Below are 14,593 nucleotides of genomic sequence, written 5' to 3' on the forward strand. Positions count from 1 at the left end.
TACTTGTTTATAAGTAGAGTAACTGGTTTACAGGGAAAAGTTTTATTTTGATTTTGAGATAAAGTATCTGCTTCTAGGGTTTGAAAAATAGAATAGTTTACCTTTCACCAAAATGAAATGTTTTCTTCATTGAATCTCTTACAAGCTGGTGATGTTGTGAAGCGTGGTCAGTAAGAGCACAGGCTCCAGAGACCTGCCACCTACAAAGTGTGTCCTAAGGGACAAGACTGGGAATGTGAGAGTAGTTTGAAGATTAAATGACTAAGCATGCATTCGATAAATTGTAACAATTTTTATTGTCATTGTTTTTTCATCTACGTTCTGGAAAATATAGAAAGTAGATACTATCTTTTAAAAACACAGTGAGTAGTTGATGAAGATTAAATATACCAGAATAGACTTTAATTTAGGAAACAAAGAAAAATCTGTCTTGGAACCACATTATCCTTAGCAAGATTCCAACTTTGACCTTGAGGTTTATTTCATTCAATTAAAAATGTAGATATGTGTGTGGGAGTGAGAACATTTAAATGTATTCATTGGCTTTCCCTCTTAGATTATTTTTCTCTATAGCTCTTATTTTAACCTCTGTCTTCAGCAGTTACCCTTCATGTTTATTCTGTTTTGCCTTCTGGGTGGATTTTTTTTTTTTGGGGGGGGGGGGTATAATCTCAGCGTATTAGGTCAGAGGGAAAACTCAGCGTGTAAGCCGACAGTGTTGCATTTTCTTTGAGAATATTTACCACAGCATCCTAAATAGTATTAAACTTTTCTTTCAGAACAGGTAACCAAGTATGTGAGTCATCACTGCATTGATTTCTGAGTGTTACTATTTTGGATATTTTCCAAAACTGAACAAAGCCAGAATCGTTGACCATTGAGGAACTGCATTGTAACAATAGACTTGTGGTCTCTTATGGGTGTACATTCTAATTGTTGGTTTTTTGTTTTTTGTTTTTTTATTTTTTAAGGGGGCTGTTTGGGGCATAGAAAACTGGAACTTCATGTTCTCCTTGATAGTTTGCCAGCTGGTTTCCAGCCAACCAGATAACTGCTTGTAGCGACATTCATTTCTGTAGGCCTCTTGATCTTGTGCCAGCCCTTAGAGGGCAATACCACTAAGCCTGCTCACACCATGCTGAACCAAGGGCACTGCTGTCCCGAATGACTCAAAGTATAGATAAAAATCTGATACCACCTCAAGGGACTTACAGCTCAAGTTCTGATAAAACTCTGAGTGTAAAGAATATATTATTTTACTATTTAAGTTTTGTATTAGTATTTTAAACAGAAAACAGGAAGGCAAATATATAGTTCTGTTGCTCTGTATTCCTCAGTGTTTGGCCCATAAATAAACCCAGCCTTAAGGAATCTAAACATGTACAGACAGTGGCCCTCTTCTAGTCTTACCAATGCCTCTTTGACCCTTTCTAAAAACACAAGATATTTTATTGTCTCCAACCCTGACCTCCTATCTGATAATTATTTATTTGGATTACATTGGTTCTCAAATACATCATGGCAACAATTTATTTTGTCGCTTCAGATTTCTTTCTAGAATTATCTCTGATTAATGCCATTATTTTCCTTTGCAGCCAAGCTCAAAGTTTTACTTTTATAATCGAGTCTTTCTTTTTCTCCCTATATCTACAATGCTACGAATATCCACTCCTTTCCCAATCAGTAATATTTCCCTGCTTGATCATTTTATTTCCTCTACCACCCTCTTGTTCAGACTCATCACTTTATATCTGAACTACTGCAATAAGCCAGGACCTTGTATGTAATAATTTAGAACAGCTAAATCTTCTACTACTCCATACCTGTAAGAATGGCTTTTTTAAAAAAACGTCAGGCAATAACAAGTGTTGGTGAGGATGAAGAAAAATTGGAACCCTCATACATTGCTGATGGGAATGTAAAATGACACAGCCATTCACTTTGCAGAACAATTTAGCAGTTCCTTGAAAGGGTAAATATAGAATTATCATATGACTCAGCAATTCCACTCCCCAGAGAATTAAAAAGGTATGTCCACACAAAACTTAAAAACAGTGAAAGCCATGTTCAAAGCAGCATTATTCACAATAGTCTAAAGGTTGAAGCAATGCAACAGATGAATAGACAAACAAAATGTGGTATATACGTGTAATGGAATACTATTCAGCCTTTAAAAGGGAGGAAATTCTGATGTGTGCTACCACATGGACAGATCTTGAAGACGTTAGGCTAAGTGAAATAAGCCAGTCACAAAAGGACAGATATTATATGATTCTGCTTATATGAGGTACCTAGAATTGTCAGATTCATAGAGACTGAAAATAGAATTGTATTTGCCAGGGGCTTGGGAGAGGGGAGATTGGGGAGTTATTGATTAATGGGGATAGAGTTTGAGTTTGGGAAGATAAAAAATTTCTAAATATGGGTGGTGATGATGATTGCCCAACAATAAGACTGCTTAATGCATAGAGCTATACATTTAAAATATGGTTAAAATGCTAAATTTTTGTTGCACATATTTTACCACAATATAAAAAGAGTTGTAGATGAATGTTCATAGCAGCATTGTTTATAATAGCTAAAAAGTAGAAATAACTCAAATATCCATCATGAATAAAGTATGGTATATCTACACAGTGAAATATTACTTGGCCATAAAAAGGAATGAAGTACTGATTCACAATAAAACATATATGAACCTTGAAAACACTATGCTATGTGAAAGAAACCAGACACAAAAAAGTCAAATTTTACATGATTTCATTTATTTGAAATATCCAGAATGAGCACATACATAGAAATAGAAGCGTGATTAGCTGGAGGAGGGATGAATGAGGACTGACTCCTATTGACTAATGGATTTATTTTGGGAGTGATTAAATTGTTCTGGAATTTGATAGTGACGGTAACACAACTTTTGTGCAATGGCACAACTTTTTGGCTGAAACCCACAGAATTAAATACTTTAAAATAATTAATTTTATGGAATGTGAATTATATCTCAATTTTTAAAAACCTTAAGTGTTAATATATAACTCTTGTAATGTTGTGTTCTAAAGAAACAGCATGTTGTCTGGTCTTGGCTTACTATTTCTAGCTGTGGAATTTTGAGAAAATTAAGTGACCTCCCTTCTTACTCTGTAAAGTAGGGATAACAATAACTACCTAACCAGATGTTTGTGTTAAATGAGATAACATATGTAATGCATCAAGCACAGTGTCTGGCATTTACTAAGAACCCAGTAAATTTACTAAGACCCCTTGGGACATGAGCATTCAACAGCTCTCAGTACTATCCCAGGTACTATTTCCAGATATTACAGAAAATGACCCAACTTCTTTAGCCATTTATCACTAGTCTGTACATTCTAGCTCAAATCTGCCTCTCCAAACTCTTCTAATGCTCCTTTACAGAAATCCGTCAGTCAGGATGGGCTGTTTAGTCTCCCTCAGTTTGCTGCGCATATTCTAACAGCTATGTCTTTGAAAATGCTTTCTCCCTGTTCCTGTCTTTCTCTGACTTTCATCCTGCCCTTAGAACTCAGAAGACTTTCTTCATGCATTCAGCTTTCTCCCTCATTTCAGTTCATGGTCATCTCTACTTTTGGAGCACCCAAGATTCTCACTCCATCTTTGACTAATGAAGCCTTACTTTGGTTATATTTTTAAAAATATGTGTCTTATCATGGATGGAACTGGAGGGGATTATGCTAAGTGAAGTAAGTCAAGCAGAGAAAGATAATTATCATATGGTTTCACTCATACGTGGAACATAAAGAATAGGGCAGAGGACCACAGGGGAAGGGAGGGAAACTGAATGGGAAGAAATCAGAGAGGGAGACAAACCATGAGAGACTCTGGACTCTGGGAACCAAACTGAGGGTCACAGAAAGGGGGGGAAGGGGGAATGGGGTAACCGGGTAACTGGGTAATGGGTATTAAGGAGGGCATGTATGGTGATGAGCGCTGGGTGTTATATGCAATTAATGAATCATTGGACAATAATCGGCATAAACTTCCAAAGCAAAGCCTAGGCATAGAAATGTATTGTGGACCCATAGGAGATTTCAGGAGTAACACAAATGAGAAATGGGAGATGGTTGTATCTCATTCTAATGTAATTTTTGAAAGTACTGACTGAGGCTGACCAAACTCTGCAGTTTGCTAGCATGTCAAATGTATTATCTGCCTTGTTCAGTTTGGTGGTTAAGAAGCATTTTCAAGTGGACCCATCTTAATTGCATGTATAGTGATTACTATACTAAGAAGGGTCAGCAGAATGGGAATTAAACAATAATAATAATAATTAAAAAGTATGTGTCTTGTTAGGTGATCAGATTAAAATTTGTATTCAATCTCTTGAGCTAAATTAAAGTCCCTGAGCACAGGGACTACGTGTTACAATGTTCTACCTTTACCATCACACTTAGCACATTGCCTTGGTACAGTATATTCTGAATAAACATTTGCTATTTATAAGTTAAGTTAGTGCTGCATCTCAATAAGTTCAAGGCCTTAAATTAATGATTCTCAATCCTGGCTGCACCCTAGAATTACTTGGGGAATAAGGCTTCATTTTTAGCCCAACAAATCAGAATCTCTGAGCATTAGCCCCCAGCTTCCCGCCCAGGTGATACTATTACAACCAAGGCTGAGAACCATTGGATTCAACAGATGAAGTGATATAACCCAGTGGGTACCAAGACTAACTGATAATCACAGTCAAGATGTGAGGATTGCTGATTAGGCAGAGATGCTTTGGGCATTGCAAAGTTTTCTCTACAAATACTAGTATTATATTATGGTGCATTTGGGAGTTTTCATTGCTTTGAGAATGATCCTCCAACCCTGAATTTTTTAACAGCCAGTGGTCTAGTTGGACATACCAAATTATGGGCATCTATAACCTTTTAAACTTTACATGATAGTTTTCATACCAGATGTACATCTTTTTCCTTTTTGCTAACTTAAAAATATTCAAACTCTGTGTCTTTTCCAGGCTAGCCAACATCATCATCAAACCCTCTCAAGATTGTCCACTTGCCCTTGCTCCTGTTGAGTTACCACACTTGGAAGCAGGAGATGGGCTCAGCAGCAGCCAACAGGTCATGATCCAGGAGGAGCAGTAAGGGATAGAGCTGCTGGTAAGAAGTTGGGTACAGTTGGTGCTTGGTTTCTGAGAAGTAGAAATTTATTCCTAATTTAATGGTCAATCTCTCTTCTGACTTTCAACTTGAAATTACTCTGTACTCTCTCAAATATCTTAATTATCTATGCTTAGGACACGTGGGTTAGATTTTAAGATCTATGAATGTCCTGGAGTTTTGTGCTAACCTGTATGGATGATGGATTTGTATCTACATTGTTTTCTGGAGAAAAGGAAGATTTTCATCAGATTCTCAAATGTCTTTGAAATTTTTTAAAAAAGATAAGAGCCATGCAAATATAACTATAAGCATGGGAAAATGTGGTATCTGTAACCACTTGTCACAGTATTTCTCCTCTCCATTATTACCTCACTTGTGGCCACTTTGTCTTATTTGTTGAGGATGAAAAAAAAAAGTGATTACTTGTGGTTATTTGCTGATCAGAAAAGTGAGCACCTCCTGAGCCTAGGCAGCCAGTTTTCATGATAATTTGGCCCCATAGAACCATCAGAGAACTAAAGTACACAACGACCAGTTTCAGGAAAGCCTATGTAATTTTTTCACATGATTTTTCTGAAAATATAAATAGAGGTACTGACAGGGAGATACGAAGTACTTTTTTCATCTACAGTTGATATTAATAAAGATCAATTTGTTCTGAATGCCCTTCACTGACAGGCTAATAAGTGTCCCAACCCAAGGGTTATTTATCAGACCATTAACATTTATATAGATGAACAGAAATGGGGAACTGATAACTGATATTTTTTCCCAAAATATTCAAGATGGACACCAGAATGAATTCCATGTATACCTTTGCCTGTACTTTCAGTCAGTTAAAATTATGGGGGCATTGTTAGAAAGAAAATGGAGGTTAGATTAAAAAAAGAAGAATGAGTGTTGTTTTTTTTTTCCTTCTGTAACTCTTTTGCAGGTAGTTCAGCTTCAGTTTCACTGAATCTTGTTTATGCATTCAGCATAACAAATCTTCTAAAAGGCCCATGTAGCTGTAATCTCTGCCCTCACTCTAGATGCCTGAGGATATAAGTATCTGCTCTGCCACTTGATACTTCTTAGAGACTGACCTGGTGCTGAGAAATCCTTCCCATTGTGTCCTCAATTAAACTCCCATGATTCCTAGATGTTGCCATTTTCCAGACATAAGGCAACTACGTCTGCCTAGATTACCTCTCTACCCTGGGAATTTTAAGTCACTCTGTAAGGGAAAGAGAACTCAGCACTACTAACTCTCAGAATGAAAATTTTCCCCTTGCATGCTAATATTTTTAGAGTATTCATTGTCACTGAAAATAGACTTCCTCTTTCCCCGCAAAGGCTGGGCTGGAAAATCTTAGGTAATTATGAATAAAGCATTCTTTGCTTTTCCCCTCCTCCCGTAATGGATGCTTTACCTCTCACTGTGAGGACTGTGGCTGCTCTTTCTGTACTTGACCTTTATATGAGAACTGAGATGCATTTTTAAAATGGAAGTTTTACAATAACATTAAATTTTTCTCTTCTTGGAGATGAAGTGTAGGTAAGGAAGGAAGTGCAAAGTTTGGGGGAAAATGTAAGAGAAATTACTAAGAAAAGAAGAAATTAAAGTATTAGCTATTTGTGAGAGAGAGAGAGAGATTGATTTCACGAGTAACTCCCAGAGGAGTTCTTCCTTCATATCCGAAAAAGAGTATTATTTTGTATTTAGCTTTTTACAGTTGGATAAGCTCAGCCTAGGAGATATTTAGAATTTAGTGATAAATAAACCTAGGACTTATTTTTAGTAATATTTATTAGCTTTGTGTTCTTGGGGAAATTATTTAACCTCTTCAAGCCTTGTTTTATCTGGCAAGGAGGAAAATAGGTCATAAATAACAATAATGGGATTATATACATATATGGATATATGTACATGTATGGATAATATGTACAGGGCCTGGCACAATTAAATTCAAAATTATATTAGTATTTGTTTATTATTACTATTTTTACTATTGTTAATGTTGCTTTCAGTTTTTAAATAATAAATGCAATCAAAGAGTATTTCTTGAGTTCCTATCCAGTACCAGGCGCTCTTTAGGAACCAGGGTGCATTACTGAGCAGAAAGGTGAAAGTCCCTGTACTTGTTCAGCTTAGAATCTAGAGTGGCGGACAGATTAAACAAGATAAATAAATAAAAATGTATAGTGCATTAAATACCAAGAAGTGCTAAGCATAAGAAATTTAAGACAGAAAAAGAAAATTGGAGGGATGGTGAGGTAGTAATTAAAGATGGAGTAGTCAAGAAAGACCTCATGAGAAGATTAATTTTGAGTAAAAACCTAAAAAAAAGTATATAAATAGACCATAAAGTCATATGGGGAAGAACAGGTAGGGGAGAATACCACAAAGACCTAGAGTAGTAAAAAGTTTTCACAGAATGATTCAAACAGAATCAGAGGATCTTATACAGCTAAATCATCTACCATCTGTAAATATGTACACATATACCCAAATAAGTGATACAGATAAGAGCTTTGGAAGTTCAAGGAATAGCAAGGTCCATCCAGACTAAAACAGTTAGAGGAGGACTTCGCAAAGGAAGGTGGCAGATGGTGGCCTGGATTTGAAGGATAGGAAGAAATTGGATAGTTGGCAAAAGAGTACAGACTTTCAGTTATAAGATGAATAACGTCTGAGAATCAAATATATAACATGGTGTCTATAGTTGATAACACCATATTGTATAATGGAAATTTGCTGAGAGAGTGGAAGTGTTCTCATACACACAAAGAGTGGTAAACATGTGAGGTGATTAATATGTTCATTAACTTGATGGGGAGGAATCCTTTCATGATTTATATGTATAGCAAATCATCACATTGTGCACTTTAAATATCTTACAGCTTTGTTGGTCAGTTGTACCTCAATAACACTGAAAGAAAACCTCCAAAGAAAAAGTTCTAATTAAAGTTATTTTTGTATATCACAGTTCCATAGCCTTCACACTTTCAACCATAAAAACAATAGCAACAACAACAACAAAACAAACAGGGAATGACATCCTAGTGGAGAAGTGGAAGAGAAACAGCATGACATGGAGTGAAATAAGGATGTTGGTGTTGAGGGCAGGTGGGCAAGACAGAGGACAAGGAGGGAGGCAAAGGGAGGCTACCTTGCATAGGGATGGCAAGTGGTGGGAGCGAAGATAGAAAAGCAGGTGAGGCCAAATTTTGTAAAGCTCTTAGGCCAGGCTAAAGATGATTACATGCCATCATACAAATACTGAGGAACAATGGAAGCAGGTGAGTAACCAGATGCATTCAGGTCATTAGCAATACTATTATTTTGACAAGTTTAGGAGAGTATGGAGTTGGAGGAAGTGGTTGAGTGATTCAGGAGTGAGGCTGAGAACATGGATTATGATATTAGAGGTAAGACTGAAAAAGGAAGATAGATTTGATAGGGAAAATCCTGAGGATTTGATCACTAACTGCAAATAGAGGATAAGAAGAATCAAAGTTTTCTTTTCAGGTTTTAAATGACCAATTAAGTGTTGGCATTAAAGGAAATAGAGAAGTAGGGGCATATTGTGAGTTTGAACTCATGGTGAAGGAGGTGAGACAATCTAGGGTAGGTATCCTTAAGACTACTAAGGATAAAGTTCATGCAATGTTTGACAGGCTGAATTGAGTTGCTAAGAGAAATTTTTCACTGTGCATTGAAATCTAAATATTAACCTAGTGCAAAAATTGTATGAGAATATGCCTATCAAAATGTTATATTTTTACACCAGGGAATCATAAAAGTATTGCTCAAAAATGGGCCATTAGACATCACCCTGGTCCAATTGGCTAATTTTAAGGCAGACTAAAGGGTACCCAGACCTAATGCATGACTTCCTAAAGGTCATGTCATTAGCTATTGGCAAAACCTGGACTAGCCCCCTCAATAAGTGTCTTTATTGAGACCTACTACCTCTCCATGTCATCTATAAGAAGTGTTAGTGATTTGTATTTTGCTGTCTTATTTGTGGAGAAAAGAGTTAGAAGGTTTGGATTTGCCCATTAGAACTCTCTTGTAGCCATTCTTCTAATTATTATGGATAGTTTCACCCTTCCTCGTGAAACAGACCTTACTCATTTACAAGCTTCACTCTTCTTGCCCTAGTCATTTTCTCCCACCTATGGTCATTGTTGATGTATCCTGATTAAAAAATAAGTCATCATTCTATTTCCTCAATAGTTTGAGACAGAACAGTTATTTCTAATATTGTATTTTTTCTGTTTATCTTTCGGAAGAAAAATGGCTTTTCTTATCTCAAATTTAAATCACCACGTAGTCTTTAAAATGAAGACTCCAAATGTCCTTTCTTTGCAGACCAGTCTTATAAACTAAAGTCCATCATCATTATTCTAACAAACCCAATTGATTTATCCTTTGAGTCACAGGACTTTAAAACAAAAGTAGATCCTAGAGATCATCTAACGCAGTGCTCTTCAAACTATTATTCTCCAACCCATCTGTTACTAAGTGTTTTCTTCTTTTTAATAAAATGTAATTATCTAGCAATGTGCAGAAGTGTATTTAAAAGAGGAAAATGTTTACTTTTTTTATTTACAATAGTGCTACAAATCTTTCTTTATGTTTCTTTACTCTCTCCATTACACATGCCACATTATGATACAAGTCATGGCTGAACTGTATGAAAGCTGTATCTTGTGTATATTTTAAGGCCCAGATTGGTCTCATTGTCTCTATGTCCCAAGAGACTGAATTATAGAAGACTATTGACATTCTCATGGGATTCTGCTGAGAGCTTTGGCAATCCCTGAATTCACAAATAGCACTGTAGCATTTTTTTTTTTTTTTTGCATTAATGCCTATCCACATGTGACCTGTACTATGAGTTTAGAACAAGTAAGCCATGCTAAAATAGACTACACACTATGAAAGTTATTTTCACCATTCTTGTTTCAGTTTCCCATCAAAGGGTGAAGTATCAGTTGTCTCCATTGATCTCATAGGATATTTTAAGCAGAAATGAAAGTCTTGGTGAAAACACTTGGTATTCTGAAAGAAAGTTGCAGTGCAAATGAGGGCATTAGAAATGTTTACCCATCTTTACAGATGTTAATCTGACCAAAGCTTTTTCTCAAAATGTGAAATAATGCAATCAATGTAGTCTCCCCTTATGGGGGAGGGGGGTGGAGGGATGTTCCAAGATGCTCAGTGGATGCCTGAAACTGTGGATAGTGCCAAACCCTATATATACTCTGTTTTTTTCCCATACATACATAGCTGTGATAAAGTTTAATTTATAGACACAGGAAGAGGTTAACAACAATAACTAAAAATAGAACAATTATAACAATATACTGTAATAAAAATTACATGAATGTGCCCCCTTTTCCCTCTCCTCTCCCTCAAAATACCTCTTTTTTTATAATGATGTGAGAAGATAAAATGCCTACATGATGAAATGAAGTGAGGTGAATGGCATAGGCAATGTGACATAGCACCTTCTGACCATGTGTCAGAAAGATTCTGGATGGTAGATGACCACGGATAACCAAAACTGCAGAAAGCAAAACCAAATGGGGCCAGGGCAGCAACTATTGTAGTGTGTTATCTTGGCTTTTTTAATGTTGAGAAGATTGGGAGAATAATTAATGGGTTTCTTGGATAATCTGTGACCATATAGTTAAAGTTGTATATGTGTATTGCACTTTTGTAATTCTTAAAGGCATGTACAGTCCTTGAATTTTGCTAGGAGTCTTAGAGGGACTTTAAGGAAAAAAACCTTGGCCATCTTCTCAAGATCTTGAATCCTCCTCCATACTTAGACGTGTGCACACTCACATGCTTCCTTAAATCCTTCTAGCCAGCCTGTTTCCTACTTTATTTAGAATATTGAACTCATTGGGCAAGAACTTCTACTTTTCTTTTCCACTCATACCCTCAAATCCAGCTGATCCATATTGCCTCTCTTCAGAATTTTTTTGTTTTTCCATGAATTAATTATTTTTTAATTGTTCCCTCTGCTATTCTTTTCTTTTTCCTGATGGTCAATTTAAAGTGTCCCAGTGTGCTTATTCTTAAATGCAAATCTAACCATGTATTCTCCTTCTTAATACCCTTTAATGGTTACCCATTGTTAAACTTTGCTAAAGCAATAGAAGCTTCCTCCTCCCCACCCCACAAACTTTTTACAATTAAAATGGAGTTCATCTGGTCAATGCAGAAATAGATGCAATGTTGGGAGTCTTAGGGTCACCTGCTAACCCCTCTTTAACCAGTGTGGCCCTGAACAGCTCTGTGAACCATTGACATCTAAAGTACTCAGTTTGGAAAACCATTGACCCAACGAAAATACTGTGTGCTTGATAGCTCTATCTGGCTCTTAATTACTCTTCAACCTCCAGGTCACCATACTGTCCCTCAGATTCCATGAGGTAATTATTCCTTACTGTTTATAGGTCTTGAACCTAACATTATATTTCACACATTCAAGCCTTTGTACTGGCTATTTCTCTCCTCCGCCTTTTCAGTAAAGACCCAACTCAGGTTTCTCATCAGCAAAGCCTCATATCTGTGGCATTCATGTTCCTCAAACCCCACACTTACTGTAATCTCTTGTGCCTGTTTCTCTATAAACTCAAATCCCTAGGACAAAGGCTGTCTTATCTTCTTATTCCTAATATCTTGCACAACGTCTGGTTACATAGTAGGCGCTCAATCACACTCTTTAAAACAATTCACTTTGTGATCTTTTTCATATCTTTTATTTTTTTTTCTTTGTCCTCTTTATCCCCTATTAAAATAAATACAACACCTGCCCCATTGGAGGATGGGGGGGTGGTAAGGAACGGTGGAAGGTGAGTAGTTGGAACTTCAAGTGTCTAGGCATAGCAATATCATATACAAAGTTAACATTATTTCAGAGCTTGAACCCCACACATACTCAGTTGTAATTAACACTTGTATAAGTAACATTTGCTACCTGAAATATTTTTTCCTGCAGTATCCTACCCAAATTAAATTTATTGCCATTGGGATTTGTGCTTTTGTTGGCTATTTTGGGAGACTTTGGGGATGTATTCAGTGTTCTAATTCCAGTAGTATTGATGAACATAAATGCTTCACTATAGGAAGAGAGATTTGAAGAGAGATGATATTTAATGTCTACTGGATGATAATTTTCATGAATAAATACACTCAAGACTTTGTTTAGTAAAACATGAATTCAGAAAATTTTTGAAAATTCCAAAAAATTTAGTTGATGATAGATTTTCTTCTCAGGCCATTTTTGTTTTGTTCTGTTTTTCAGTCTCAGGGAGGGAGGAGGAGAAAAGTGGTCAGGGTACTTCAGAACATAAGCTCTTTGGGAGGCCATATGTTTGGCATTGTTGTCTGGGTGCTTTGTGGTATTAAGAGGACATAGCTGGGAATGTATGCAAGCTTGCCAGGCTAAATCAATATGCTAGAACTCTAGAGAGCATTTTTGGAAAGATTTCTGAGCTCCAGGTTCCCTAACCAAATAGTAAAGTGATTATTAGAATCCATAGCTTTTCTAGATTATGAGAATTCATAGAAGAGAGTAAATAAACTTCTCAATTAAAATGCAGAGTTGAATCACAGATCTGTACCTCTGAAACAAATAATACAATATATGTTTAAAAAAAAGAAGAAGAAGAAGATAGCAGGAGGGGAAGAATGAAGGGGGGGAATTCGGAGGGAAAGATGAACCATGAGAGACGATGGACTCTGAAAAACAAACTGAGGGTTCTAGAGGGGAGGGGGGTGGGGGGATGGGTTAGCCTGGTGATGGGTATTAAAGAGGGCACGTTCTGCATGGAGCACTGGGTGTTATACACAAACAATGAATCATGGAACATTACATCAAAAACTAATGATGTAATGTATGGTGATTAACATAACAATAAAAAAATTTTTTAAAATAAAATTCAGAATTGAACACTTGGACATATTAAATGTATTTCACTTAGAACAAAAAAAATGTATAGCCTTTTGTCATATTTATTCAAAGTATAAAACCAGGTGGTCTCAAAAAGGTTTTATTTCTCTTGTTCCGTTTCATACTTTCTTAAGGTATAATGTAGTAGTTTTCTTTGTTTAATTTGTACTTTAGTTGTCCCCTTCTCATTTTCAAAAGTTCTGCCTTCTCAAGGTGGGTCACTCTTTTAGACATTTTAAAAATTGAGATTACTTTGATGCTTATTCTACTAGCAAGTTTTCCTAGAGTAGCAAGGTAGTAAAGCATATCTGAATGAATGCCTAACATATAATAAGTATTTAATAGTTTTTGATTGAGTAATGGGATTATCATCCTATAGGACAGAAGATAACTTAATATCAAATTATTTTTCAAAAACTAGCTTTTACTAATGATGTAGAAGATACTTCTTTTCATTAACATGAGTCATACAACTAGAATTTATCATAAAATGCCTACTTTCAAATCTTTATCGAGGCAAGTTTAAAAGGGCAGAAGGGAAAGAGAAGTGGCCAGGAGATAAAGGAATTGACTAAATTTATGAGACTCAAAATATTTACTAAATTTGTAATTTTACAATTGCAAATTTTGTAATATTACAAAATCAGAAAAGTTATATATTTAAAAGCTCAAAGAAAATGATTATTTCCTTTCATGCCATGCAGGAATCTTCTTTATTGCCTTCCTAGAAAGGACTAGTCTAGCACCTGATTGGGTTCTTCTGATTATGGTCAATGCACTATTTACCACATTTTTAGGAAGTCCTACTGGTTTAGTGTCATGCTGAGCTACAATCTGCATTTACTAAAGAATGTTGGATCCCTTTTTCCTACAAAGGTCCCTTAAATATTAAACTGTGGTATTTGGTATTTTAGACACCCTCAGATCACCTAGGGCCCCCCTGTAGTTGTCTGGACACTGCACATCTGTCACTCGAGTCCTGGACCACACTTGGGTCCTTGCCTGTGAGTACATACCGCTTTTCACACTCAAGTGGCAGCATACTTTTTTTCCCCCCCACACAGGCAGCTGATAAACCAGATCTCTTCCATCTTTACTTTCCTATTGTGGTTGTCTAAATCAGTGTTGAAGATTTTAACATTTAATTTATTAAATTACATTTTCTTATTTTTAGTTCCTCTTTTAAGCCTACACAAATTTATGAAAATCTATTTCCATTCCATGTATTGTTTATAAACACAGGTTCTCTTCTCTTTCTTTATCATTTTCTCTATAAATTTTGTAAAGATGACTTCTTTTTTATTACTGATTTAAGTTGATATAATTTTTTTTAAGTGGATAATCATTGAGAGAACATGTCATATGTTTTTAATTAAAATCTTAGCTAAAATTTAGAAGAACTCTTACTCATTATATCCTTCATCTTCTCTATTTTTAACTTTCTTCTCTGGAAAATGGAGGCATCAGATTTCTTACTTCATAGGAAAAAAG

At 35.9% G+C, this 14,593-nt stretch overlaps 1 protein-coding gene across 1 annotated transcript in view; it reads left to right on the forward strand.

Moving 5' to 3' along the window:
- Positions 1-14,593, forward strand: part of TET2 (tet methylcytosine dioxygenase 2) — a 138,988-nt gene that overhangs the window by 33,263 nt on the left and 91,132 nt on the right. The window contains exon 2 of the mRNA XM_036094776.2: positions 5,000-5,144. The gene's annotated coding sequence lies outside the window, so the exon portion shown is untranslated. The remainder of the gene's footprint in view (positions 1-4,999; positions 5,145-14,593) is intronic.

This window comes from Halichoerus grypus, chromosome 3, assembly GCF_964656455.1.
Source record: "Halichoerus grypus chromosome 3, mHalGry1.hap1.1, whole genome shotgun sequence".
NCBI classification, from domain to species: domain Eukaryota; kingdom Metazoa; phylum Chordata; class Mammalia; order Carnivora; family Phocidae; genus Halichoerus; species Halichoerus grypus.